This window comes from Physeter macrocephalus, chromosome 4 (assembly GCF_002837175.3).
Source record: "Physeter macrocephalus isolate SW-GA chromosome 4, ASM283717v5, whole genome shotgun sequence".
NCBI classification, from domain to species: domain Eukaryota; kingdom Metazoa; phylum Chordata; class Mammalia; order Artiodactyla; family Physeteridae; genus Physeter; species Physeter macrocephalus.
In genome coordinates this window covers 49,194,454-49,207,291 of record NC_041217.1, presented here as the reverse complement: position 1 = coordinate 49,207,291, position 12,838 = coordinate 49,194,454, and the positions used below count along the sequence as shown (strand labels likewise).

At 38.5% G+C, this 12,838-nt stretch overlaps 1 protein-coding gene across 1 annotated transcript in view; it reads right to left on the bottom strand.

Annotated features, from left to right (window-relative positions):
* The window catches only part of RALGPS2 (Ral GEF with PH domain and SH3 binding motif 2), a 305,267-nt gene that overhangs the window by 181,237 nt on the left and 111,192 nt on the right, over positions 1-12,838 (bottom strand). Inside the window, exon 3 of the mRNA XM_024133662.3 lies at positions 3,776-3,880. The gene's annotated coding sequence lies outside the window, so the exon portion shown is untranslated. The remainder of the gene's footprint in view (positions 1-3,775; positions 3,881-12,838) is intronic.

Below are 12,838 nucleotides of genomic sequence, written 5' to 3'. Positions count from 1 at the left end.
ATATAATATACTTTATGCTAACAATGAACAATTTGACATGAGATACCCAATACATGTTTAATTTTAAAATAGTATTTTCTAGAATTCAGTTTCGTTATAGAAGCTTATTCAAGAGTTCCAGAGTAAAACTGCTTTCAAAAATCTAAATGCTTTTAGAATAATAGGGAAAGTTAAATGGAAAAAAAAAGGCATTAGATCCAATTCCTCATTTTGTCCAGCCAAATGTATTAAAAAATATATTATAGGAGATAATTTTCTACCATAGTAGTGTAGTAATAAAGTTGGTTATCACATTACAGATGGGAAAAGCTTACTGTATAACCACTGAGACCCTTTCCCTGGAGAGATGCAATTCTATCTGTGGTTTCACATTCCAGAAAGAAATATTCTTACTCCTTCTGAAAATTAGTAACATAAGCATTTAATAATACCTCTGTTAGATCAACCAATAAATTTTATGTAATTCTTACTGTATTTAATAGAGACTTCACTTAGCCAGAGAGACTTTCTTCATTATGACTTAACCCAGCATACACAGATTTGAAACTCATTGTTGAACTGGCAATTATATTTGTCTTTAAAAGCCACTATATCTATAACACAGTGGTTGTTATTTAAGAGTATTTGACTTGAGAAAGTATAAATAAATGGTGGCAAAATTAGTTACAGATTGACTTTTAAACTGTAACTACAGTTTAAAACTACATGACTTTATTAAAAACAGCCTAATATATTAGTCACTTTTCCAAAAATTGTTTTAAATTTACTGATATCTACCATAATATAAACAATACCAGCACACACACTGAAACTAAAATAAAACCACTTTAAAACTAATGGGTTTTGGGGCTGAGTTATATCTAAACATAAATACTTACAAAGATGTACTTATGTTTCAGTACTTTTCTTTCTTAACAACATTATTAATTTCTCAATATAACCACAAGAAAAGCAGGGTTTCTGATAGATTAAAAATAAATTTATTGACTACCTTCTAAACTTGGTGAACTGAATATACATGTTTATATCTGCTACCTCCCAAAATTCACCTAAAATTATAATAAAGGATGAAAAGGGGTTTCCCTGGTGGCGCGGTGGTTGCGAGTCTGCCTGCCGATGCGGGGGAACCGGGTTCGTGCCCGGTCCGGGAAGATCCCACATGCCGCGGAGCGGCTGGGCCCGTGAGCCATGGCCACTGAGCCTGCGCGTCCGGAGCCTGTGCTCCGCAACGGGAGAGGCCGCAGCAGAGGGAGGCCCGCATACCACAAGAAAAAAAAGGATGAAAAGAATGGAAGAGGAGAGGATAATGAATAAAAATTTTGGGAAGATGAAAAAAATAAAGGACAAATAGCTTTAATTAAGCAGAGAAAAATGAAATTAACGGCCTGCAGAGGAGAAAGGCCAAAAGAAGCCAGCTGATTTGCACAGCAGAACTCTGGAAAGTTTAGGAATTGGAGACACTGGGTACCCAGAAAAGTGGGGATGAAGGTGCCTCTAAAAATAGAATTGGACAAAAGTACTACAAGGAACAATTGGACACGCAGCCCCTGTTCCCCCTCAAACTACCATCCCTCCCCCACCCCAAAGGGAGAATGGACTTTTGTTCTATAGAATATTGAATCAGAGAGATTGAGGAAAGGTATCTGACCTTTACATATGAACAATCAGTCAAAGATGGCCAAACATCTTAGAAAAGTCTCTAACGCAGAACTTCCCCTACCTCTAAAAACAAACAAACAACAAACCAAAACCAAAACCAAAAAAAAGCACAAAGCAAGGGGAAATTTTTTAAAAGTTCAATCAGTACCTTACAGCAAGACACAATATTGCATTTATTAAGACTAATATGAAAAAGTTACAATCAAAGAACAGAAAAAAAGCTCTTATGAATTAAAAATGTAATAGCCAATATAAAGATGTCAACAGTAGGTTGGAAGATAAAATTGAGGAAATTCCCCAGCAAGTAAAAGATTCTAGACCTAAGCATATCATAACTCTACACTCACCTATAAGTGTGAGCAAACCGATGTTGTTATGAATTGCTGATTAGAAGGAAATTGGTAAAATTTCTGCAGAGGGCAGTTTGGCAATTTCTTTCAAAATCAGAAATATAATTCCCTTTAACCCAGAAATTCCATTTCTAGAAATTTTATCCTGCAGGTAAACTCACTTGTATACAAAAAGAGCTATATACAAGGAGAGTAATAACAGAAGGCTGGAAATATACTAAATGTCATCAATTGGAAACTGGTCAAAAAATTATGTTACACCCCTACAATAGAATACAGCCATTAAAAAAAATAAGGTCACTCAAGTTATACTCATATGGAATAATTTCTAAAGTATACTGAAAAAAGCTAGATGTGGAACCATGTGCTTATATACAGAGAGTACATTTCTGGTAAGATACCTCGGAAATAATAATGGTGATTACCTCTGAAAAGGGGTACTGGTGGCTGAGGGTACTGGTGAATGGGAGACTAAATTTCCATTGTGTATCTTTTTGTGTCTTTTAAATTTTATATCTATTTCTTAAAAATTATTTTAACCTACTGAGTTAGTGCCTCCATTTATCATTATTTAAAAGGTCTTAATTTCCAATCAAACCTAAAGCCTTAGCATTTTTTGGTGGAAATGCCCCAAATTGGACCCTGTACTATAATAAACAATCCTCTTGAATCTGACATTTTATTATAATCAATGACTAGGTATATTGTCCTCTCTGTTTTTTTTTCTATGTAATTTATCTTATTAAAAATTTTAAAAATTTTATTTAATTTTTGTTTTCTGGTTTTTAATGATAGGACAATACTGATAGCATATAAGATTTCTTTCATATTTGTTGTGTGTCTACCTCTTTACCCACACTTCTGCCGTCACCCAGAGCCTGTGCTAGAATAGTGGCCTTAAGTGACTATGAACCAGTAATTGTTCCTCCCTTGACCACCAGGGCAAGCTAAACCATTGCATTTCTCCCAGAATTTGGAATAAGGTCACTGAGAAGCAGTCAGTTGGTCTTGGGAGCCAAACTGCAAGGTTATGCAGCACTCAATGCATAGCAGAAAAGACACAAGGAAGCAGGAAAAGCAAGCCAGTCTCTGTAGAGGACTACAAGAATGATGAGAGCAGTGACAGAAGCCACATCAGAGATGATTCCTGACTTCCCAGTTCCAGGTCCACTGGCCTTGCTTCCTTTTATGTCATGACGTTTGTCTGCCATGTCTGTTTCTGAAGCTAGTGCTAGTAGTTTTCTATTTCTTGTCCCCAACCATTTCCTGGGTAAAATAAGAAGTATGATGTGTAGACTATTTTCAAGTCTTCTTATTAACACCTGATCTTTTATTTATTATTACTTCTCAATATTTATCCTGGTATAAATAATATCACGTTGAGAGCATGGTGAACTAGGCATTAGTCATCATTTTCCAGTAAACCACAATAAACAACTTAACCTTCCTTTCTGTATCCAGTTTATTTTACTTTAAAAGTAGGATAATATACACGCTCTCTTCCTCATATCATTATTCTAAAGATTAAATAATATTATAAAAGTTTTAAAAAAGCTTTGAAAAGTGTTTCTGTCGGGTTTTATAAGTAATGTTATTTGTTATGTATTATAATGTTAATTTCTAAGCACTTTTCTAAACCACCAACATTAATTTAAACGTTTGGTTCTAGCCAGAAGTTGTAAGACCTGAACAATCATAGTGTTTCCATTTTCTTTCCCTTGTTTTCAAATTGCTGCCCAGAAACATCAGGTCAATGCTGTGTTTACCTTGTTCTAGATGCCTTCCAATTCTCTGCTTCACCAACCTCTGGTCTAGCCTTGCCTGTCCATGTCCAGGTCAGGCTCTTGGACACTGATCAGGGCCCATCTTGCCTAGAAAGGGAATTCAGACAAACTTACCTGGGCAGAACTCAATCGACACACCTATTCCTTCTAGAGGTGTTCATATGATAAACCCATCTTGGGCTCTAAACTCACATTATAGGGCTTCCCTGGAGGTGCAGTGGTTAAGAATCCGCCTGCCAATGCAGGGGACATGGGTTTGAGCCCTGGTCTGGGAAGATACCACATGCCGCAGAGCAACTAAGTCCGTGCGCCATAACTACTGAGCCTGTGCTCTAGAGCCCATGTGCCACAACTACTGAACCCACGTACCACAACTACTGAAGCCCACGCCCCTAGAGCCCGTGCTCCGCAACAAGAGAAGCCACTGCAGTGAGAAGCCCGCGCACCACAATGAAGAGTAGCCCCACCACCGCCGCCACAACTAGAGAAATCCCACTCACAGCAGTGAAGACCCAATGCAGCCAAAAATAATAAATAAATAAATTTACTAAAAAAACCAACTCACATTATAAAAGCTACTGTCCTGCCACAACCACATTTTAGGGAGGTGACTCAAAAATTAATCACCTTTCAACCTCTATCCCTCTAACTGAAGGACAAAGCTCCACCCTATCCTTCTTACAAACACGAGTTCTTTCCTGAATTTCTTTTCCTTTGATATTTATTTCAATTTGATGTTACCTGTACACATGTCTTTCCATTAGGCAGGGCACCAGTGTGATTTTCTCAGGCTTCATATAACCCACTAGAGACAGCCAAAGTGGTGCTTAGCTACAAATGAGTTAGGTTTCAAATGAAATATAAATCCTATTCAATTAACCAAATAAAATTTGTTATATAATCAGCAAACAGAAGTCAAATCTAAAAATAGTATTCAAGATCTAGGACAAGAGATGGAGACAAAAAGTCAGGAAGAAGATGAAATTTTCAGGTAAGGAAATAATTCAACTATTAGAATAGTGGTATTTGCTTTCTACAGGAAGCCTTCCAACATAACCCATCCTGTAGCGGGATTTATAAGAAACGAAGAATCCTCCCTGAATGTCATCAGGAAGAAACGAAGAGTATAGCCAATGTAAAATGAGCTATAAACTTGAAAATTGTAACATGCTAAAAATCCCTGTTCAGATGAAAAAAGAGTGTGTAATAGTAGGAAAAAATGTAAAAAGAGGTAATCGTCTAGACTCAAAACTTTTATCTAGTTAAAACAGAAAGGTTCTTAGAGTGGAAAGGGTCAATCTGACTGACACCAAGCAATCTCTTAGCTAATATTTATTCCCAAGATGACTCTATCTACCAGGCATGGTGAGGTGGCGGGTGGGGTGTGGAGAGAGAAGAATTAGGGCTGTATAGATGATCGGTCCTGTTGTCTTGCTAGGTAATTTAATAAATTCTCACCCTGATGCATCTCTTGCCCATTTAGTAAGTTCTCCTCAGCCTCTGTATGCTGATTTTAATAAATTTAATAAATTTCTCATCCTGCAAAGGATGTCCTAGGGAGGACGAGTCCCCATACCTACTGTAACCCAGGAGACCCCTCCAAAAAGAACAAGATCTCTCTCATGTTCATTATTGCACTTGGCATCTGGGCTCCTTTGTGCACCAGATTAACCCATTTTGTAATGTGCTTAATAGAACTTCTGGAAACCATTGTGTTATCAACTGGTGAGGCTTTTTCCATGGCACTTTCTACTTTGCGTTTTGTTAATACGTAACTTCTTATTACAGACCTTAAGCTCCTTGAGGATAAGAGCTTCTTCAGATTTGTAGTCCTTTGTTACCACTATCCCAGTGTCTTGCACAGAGAAGGTTATCATTAAATATTTAACGTATCAAGATGAACAATATTGATAATGGACAAGTCACTTTTCCAGAGTCCTTGAATGAAAATTTTTGTAGTGGTAAGCCAGCAGCTCCTTCAAAATCTACATCATAGCTTACTTTCTCTTTTCTTTCCTTAATTCTTTACTGAGTTTTTGTTAGTGATACAACAGTGTATACCTTGATGACGTGAGGTGTTTTTATGTTGTATCAGTTCCTAAGACACATTATTAGCAGGTGCTTTCTCTTACCAACTAGCTTCTAAGTTCCTTCACAATGGGGACCATACCTTCAGTCTAATCACACCATTCATAACAACTCGGCACCCAGAACTGAGTAATGTTGACCACGTGTTTTCCATGGATCAGGTGCTTTCTAAGCGCTTCATACGTATTTAATCCTTTAACCCTTGTGGCAGCTAGTTCAGGGTCACACAGCTGGGAAGTGACAGCACCAGGATTTGATTCAAGGCAGTCTTGCTCCAGGCACATGGTCCTAACCACTCTACTTACTGCCTCCTAGGTAGAAAACATTTTTGTGGCTTCCTAAACAATTGGTTTAATCTAAAATATTTGTTAAAGGCATGATTTTTGGTCAACAATCGTTTGTGATATAGTCAGGTAGAAGAAATTTTTCTCCTCCATTTGTTGTATTGTTTGTATTACTAAAATATCTCCCTTACTCCTATAATTCGAGTAAGCACATCACTATTCTATTAAGCACATTACTCACCACCACTGAGTTATCCACAGCACTACAACTTCTTTATAGTTTGGTCATGTCTGACACTAGTGTATCTCTCAGAACACCAAACCCAAAGTCCGTAGCTGCTGCTACATCACATAGGACAGCATCCTCAGACCCACCTGAGGGCAAGTCTCAGCTCTGCTCCTGACCAACTGGGGACCTCAGACAAGTCGTTGAAATTCCCTCCGCTTCAGCTCTCCATCAGAAAAACAGGGATAATAAAATCTCCATGTGAGGTTCAGAGATGATATAGGTTAGGGGACTAAGACAGCAACTGGCACACAGTAAATGCTCAATTATTAGTAGTGGTTATTATTTTCTTAGCAATTCACCTAACTCTTGTTGCATGAGTAAATCAACACAGAGGTAGTCTTAAAGATTTGCCCTCTCACTATTGCTTATTGGTGCTGTTACTTTTTCATTGTGCTGGTGTTAGTATTGATCAGATTATAAGTCTCATTGATGCTTGTGCCCCATTAATCAGTGAAAGGAGAGAACTCGATCATTGCTCTAGCTCCCTGTCACACAAGAAAACTTGCTGTGAGTTGGCTGGTCATTTCACCTCCCTTGGTTAGCTCCACAGCAGTCAAGTAGAGAGAACAATGACATCATTGACCTTGGGACATTTCTTGCAAGTAAAGAATAAATAAAAACTTCCCTATCACTCTCCTAGTGCAAAGTTGTTTACAGCTGGGTCTCATAGGTGCTAAACATTCCTGGAAGTTCATGGCAGATTGTACAAGTTGATCTTTATCAATGAGGAATTATTATGATCCAGATTGTTGCAGTACCCAAAAGGAAAAAGAAAAGAAGTGATTGATGCTTACTATGGTCTAGTCTAAAATCAGGCAGTGTAGCATAATTGAATCTTGCGTTTGGAAGACTTGGGGATCTCCTCATTTTCCTCCCTTCTTCCACCTCCTCCAACCTGATATTTGGATTCCTCTGTGAAGATTGGCAGGTGGTCATCCAGCCTCTGCTGGAGAGGTGGAGACCTGGGGATTGGGCTCTAGAACTAGCTGTGTCACTAGTCCAGACAACTCAACAATTGCAAGCACCAGTTTCTTCTATTGTGAAACACTGGCTGTCTATCTGACCTGCCCCGCTGAAAACTCCCCCACCGACCCCAGCAAACAGGCAGGCCCCAACTTACAAATGGATCCTGTTCCAAAAGATCATTTTATTTGGAACTCAGAAAATATTTTCTGTTGAAAGAGTATAAATGATGGTTGGGATCTCAGGTTTGTCCACAGCACTCTATTTCATTTATAATGCGGTTAAATTATGATACTAGTCCAAGAGTAAGAGGGAGGAAAAGAATTTCTGCCCCCTTTTCTGGATGCAAGTCAACACTAGACAAAGCTTTGAAATGTGTGCTATTTACTTCAGCACCCTCTCACTTCCTTTCCTTTTCCTCTCTTCCATTTGTAATGTGCCTTACTCTGGGCCCAGAGACTTCACGTGTAGCGTCCCATTCAGGTTCACTTCACTCCCCAAAGCCCTTAACTATTTTTATCCTCTCCATTCCTATCCATCTCTTTCCGGATTCCTCTCCCACCCCATCCCCTATCTCCAATTCCTCTAGTCCCAGATCCCCCACCTTGTCCTCCCTTCAAACTTCCACTCCCTCAGTGAAGCAGTCCGCAGACAGATTAGTGAGAAGGAAATCCAATTTAAATGATTTATGAACACCTAAGCACAATAAGAGTTGACACTTAAGTAGTGCTTCCTGTGTGCCTGGCACTATTCTAGGCATGCATTAACTCTTTAGATCCTCAACAATCCCGGGAGGGAGGTGCTATATTATTTGCTTTCCACAAATGAGGAAACTGAGACAGAGAGAGGTTAGGTGACTTGTCCAGAGTCACTGCGCTACAGTCAGTGATGGAGTTGGGTTCTGAATCCAGGCAGTCTAACACTGAAGACTGTGCTCTCACACTAAACTTCCCAGCGGGATTTGTCTCTTTAGTATGGCATGTTTCTTTTCTTTACTTTTTTTTTTTTGGCAGGCTTCTTTTTTTATTTTATAAATTTACTTATTTATTTGGCTGCGTTGGGTCTTTGTTGCTGTGCGCGGGCTTTCTCTAGTTGGCGGCAGCGGGGGCTACTCTTTGTTGTGGTGTGCGGGCTTCTCATTGCGGTGGCTTTTCTTGTGGAGGAGCACGGGCTCTAGGTGCGCGGGCTTCAGTAGTTGTGGCACACGGGCTCTAGAGCGCAGGCTCAGTAGTTGTGGCTCACTGGCTTAGTTGCCCCGCAGCATGTGGGGTCTTCCAGGACCAGGGCTCGAACCCATGTCCCCTGCATTGGCAGGCGGATTCTTCACGTTTCAGGCAGCATAACAGACAGGTGAAAATATTCCAGTAGTGTTGGAGAGGATTTTCTGTGATAGGGGGCCCCAGAACCAGGGTGGCAAAAAAAAAAAAAAAAAAAAAGCTTTGCAGGGCCCAAGTAGATGATGAAAATGCATGAAATGGTGGCTTCACAATAGCAGCTTAGATTGTATGCTTTCCTCACAGGCACAACCTGTAGGAACCTTCTACCCATCCATGGAAAAGATGCTGGCTCCTGTTTCTCTTGGTTCTCCCGTTCCACCTTTCTCTTCTAGAATTGTACAGATAACGAAACAAAGAATGGTTGACATTTCTCATAACACAATTCTAAGAAAGATGATAGTGTCTTGCGATGATAAATGGCAATCAGCCCTGGTTCCTGATGTGTGAAGCCCTCCCAGGAGAGCCCGTGTCCCCTGTGGAGGGGCAGCACTTCTCAGCCCCAGGTGATATTTAGTCTGCAAGCAGGCTGACAGTGTGACTCCAGAGCCTAGGCTCTCAACTGCTTGTTATACTGCCTGGGTACAAGTGACACCTGGACCACATTTTTAACATACTTCATTGTAATATATTCACTTTCATGGTGAATGGTTGCATATATGAATAAATTAGAAAGATGTCTGTACTTACCAGGACTCCTCCAGTTGTAAGTGCTATAAACTCAACTCGAATTATCTTTAAAACGCACCCACATGTGTGGGAGTGTGAGGACATGATGTCAGATAGGAATTAAATGTAGGGGCCAAGCTATATAATCAGGCCCCCTTCTTCCATTTCCCAGATCTTGTTTTATTGGTTTGTTGAACTCATCTACTTCTACAGATGAGAAGATAGCACTCCAGATGCACACCCTTTCAGACCCATAGGTCTAGAAATGCATGTTTCCCCTCCAGCTCTGGCTGAAAAGTCCCAGGGAAGGACTTTGGTTCATCTTGGGTTGTATGTCTACTCCTGAACCAGTCACTTAACCTGAAAAGTCCCAGGGAAGGACTTTGATTGGTTCATCTTGGTTGTGTGTCTACCCCTGAACCAATCACTTTACCCGGAAAGTTGGATCACTCTGATTAGCCAGGGCTTGTTTACTTACTTGTCACCATGATAGGGGAGAGTGGGTGGCAGATGACAGCCCCCCACCAAGCTCTAATAAAGTGCAAAGGGACAGTTCTCCAAATAAAGAATGGCTCTGAGCAATCAAAAACTATACCTGTTCACTGTAATGTTTGAGTTATCTTTCTAGCATGAAAATTATGGAAATTAAAGAGAAAAAATAGCTTACGTTGGATAACTCAAAAAATCAGAACTAGCTTTAGGACACTTTGTCTACATAATGTGTGCCTTCTTGATTATGATAAATGTCTAAATAGGGAATTCCCTAGTGGTCCAGTAGTTAATGATTAGTATAATCAAGCATAACTGATGACAATTAACACTTAATCATAAAATATGTATTAGACCTTGTTCTAGGATACTCTTGATCAAATTCTTCTCTATAGGTCTAAAGTTACCATGACACATTTCTCATATTTCTCTCTTTTTGGAGAAAAATGTAGAAATAACTAAAATAACTCTAATTTACCATTCTCAAGTAAAATTTCAAAAAGGTAAATTTCAAAATATTTCAGTAACTGAACATGTCATACTTATATGTTATGAAAAATGTCTCTCTTCTAACTCGTGCCAGTTACCTGTTTACTGTTACAAGAAGAGAGAAAGATCTGCCCATTAGGTCATTTGAACCTACCTCCAAATGAAGTATAGTAGAATTATGACTTGCTTCTCTATAGCCAATCATTCTTGCCCCAAGTAAAAGGTCCTTACTTCCTGTCCGTTTGAAGCAGATAACTATTTGTGGGCAAAACCTTTTATGTCTGCCTGAATCCCTTTCCAAAAGTAAATGTGGTACATCCAGGTCTGTTTGCATTTGTGTGTGTGTGTGTGTGTGTGTGTGAGAGAGAGAGAGAGAGACAGAGAGAGAGATTGATTGATCCTCTGAAACCATTGTGACATTGGAGAATTTGTTTAGACCTCTTGTGAGAGTGATTACACCACCTGGAATGACAATTGGTTTCAGGGAACCCTCTTTAATGATTAATGAAAGCATTCCTGCCTTTTTGTGTCCTACACATATTTCTGTTAAGGGTGAAGCTTCAGGTTAGGAGCAGTGTTGATCTCATATTGGGATGGCTTAAATTCAGAACATTTGAAGCAGTATAGGTAAGTCATTCTTATTCTTTTAAATGAAATGATGTTTTAAAGTATAAAAATTTTAAGACATTTAATAAAACTGATGGGTAAAAATTATATGTGATTTATTTTTAAATTGGCATGCTTTATTCAATAAGCACACAAATGTATTTCAAATAGTATATAATCATACCCAAATATATATCAAATATGATATATTCAAGACATGCCATAAAACATTCCAATTTTAGTCAATCCTCACCTTATTTTAATTTATAAAATATTTAGTATATTCTCTTTCTTATTAGGAAGAAATGAACTTTTATGACTTATGATGAAAATTATACATGTTAAGCATGTGCAAGGAAACACATATTTTTCAAAATTCTTATATAATGTGCACAGCTACAAGGTTTGAATATCACTGCTCTACAGAATAAAATCTCAACTACTTAGTATCACTTTTAAAACTTTTCACAATCTGAACCCCAACTATCTCTCCAATTTCAATTCTTGGCTATATCTTGGTGTGAGTTTTTAAGACTCCTAAGCAGGATAAATAATTTTTAAGAATCATACTTAGACATATAATGTGACTGCAGAACAGCAAAGTGAAAGAGAAGATCTTAAAAGAAGATGGAGAGAAAAAAATATATTTTTTTCAAAAGAATGGAAATTAGATTTAACAGTAGAAGTGGAAGTCAGAAAAGTGGTAAAGTAATATCTTTAATGGGCTGAGAGAAAAAAAAAAACAAACCAACCTAAAATTGTGTAGCTGGCAAAAAGTATCTTTCAAGAATTGAGAGTTTGTCAATTTACTGAAGGAAATTCTGAAGAACATACTTCAAGCAGAAGTAACATAATCCCCAATGGAAAGTCAGAGATGCAAGAAGAAATTAAGAGCAAAAAAAAAGTGGTAAATGCTTGAGTAAATATAAACATATCTAAACTACATAAAACAATAACAACACCTTGCTAGGTTAAAAATCAGTATAGACTAAAAGCACTTCTACAATAGCATATAAGTCCAGGAGAGATTAGAAATAGAAGATTCTTATGTTATTGAAAGTGAAAGTGTCAATAAGTGTTATACTTTGACAAGTTAAGCGATCAAGGAAGTCAGGCTCTCCTCCTGGAAAGGCCAGCCAGAGAGAGAAACCCTAGAAAGACCAGGAGAAGAGAAAGGCCCCAGTTTTCCAGCCATCTCAGCTGTAGTGAGGCCATCTTGGATCTTGTCCAGATTGCAGCCAGCCCTGCTGATACTACCTAGAACAGAAAGACAAGCCATCCCAGTGGAGCCCCACAGTCAACACATAGAATCATGAAAAATAATAAAATGCTTGACATTTTAAGCCATTGTGTTTTGGGGTTGTCTGTTACACAGTGATAAACACCTGATATAGTACACTAACAAAAAAACCTACAGCAATCATCATAATTAATGGGGACATACTGAAAACATTCTCTTTATTTTTTCTTTAACATCTTTATTAGAGTATAATTGCTTTACATTGTTGTGTTAGTTTCTGCTGCATAACAAAGTGAATCAGCTATACGTATACATATGTCTCCATATCCCCTCCCTCTTAAGCCTCCCTCCCACCCTCCCTATCCCACCCCTCTAGGTCATCACAAAGCATCAAGTTGATCTCCCTGTGCAATGCAGCTGCTTCCCACTAGCTATCTATTTTACATTTGGTAGTGTATATATGTCAGTGCTACTCTCTCACTTCATCCCAGCTTACCCTTCTCCCTCCCCATGTCCTCAAGTCTATTCTCTACATCTGCGTCTTTATTCCTATCCTGCCACTAGGTTCTTCAGAACCTTTTTCTTTTTTTTAGATTCCATATATATGTGTTAGCATACGGTATTTGTTTTTCTCTTTCTGACTTACTTCACTCT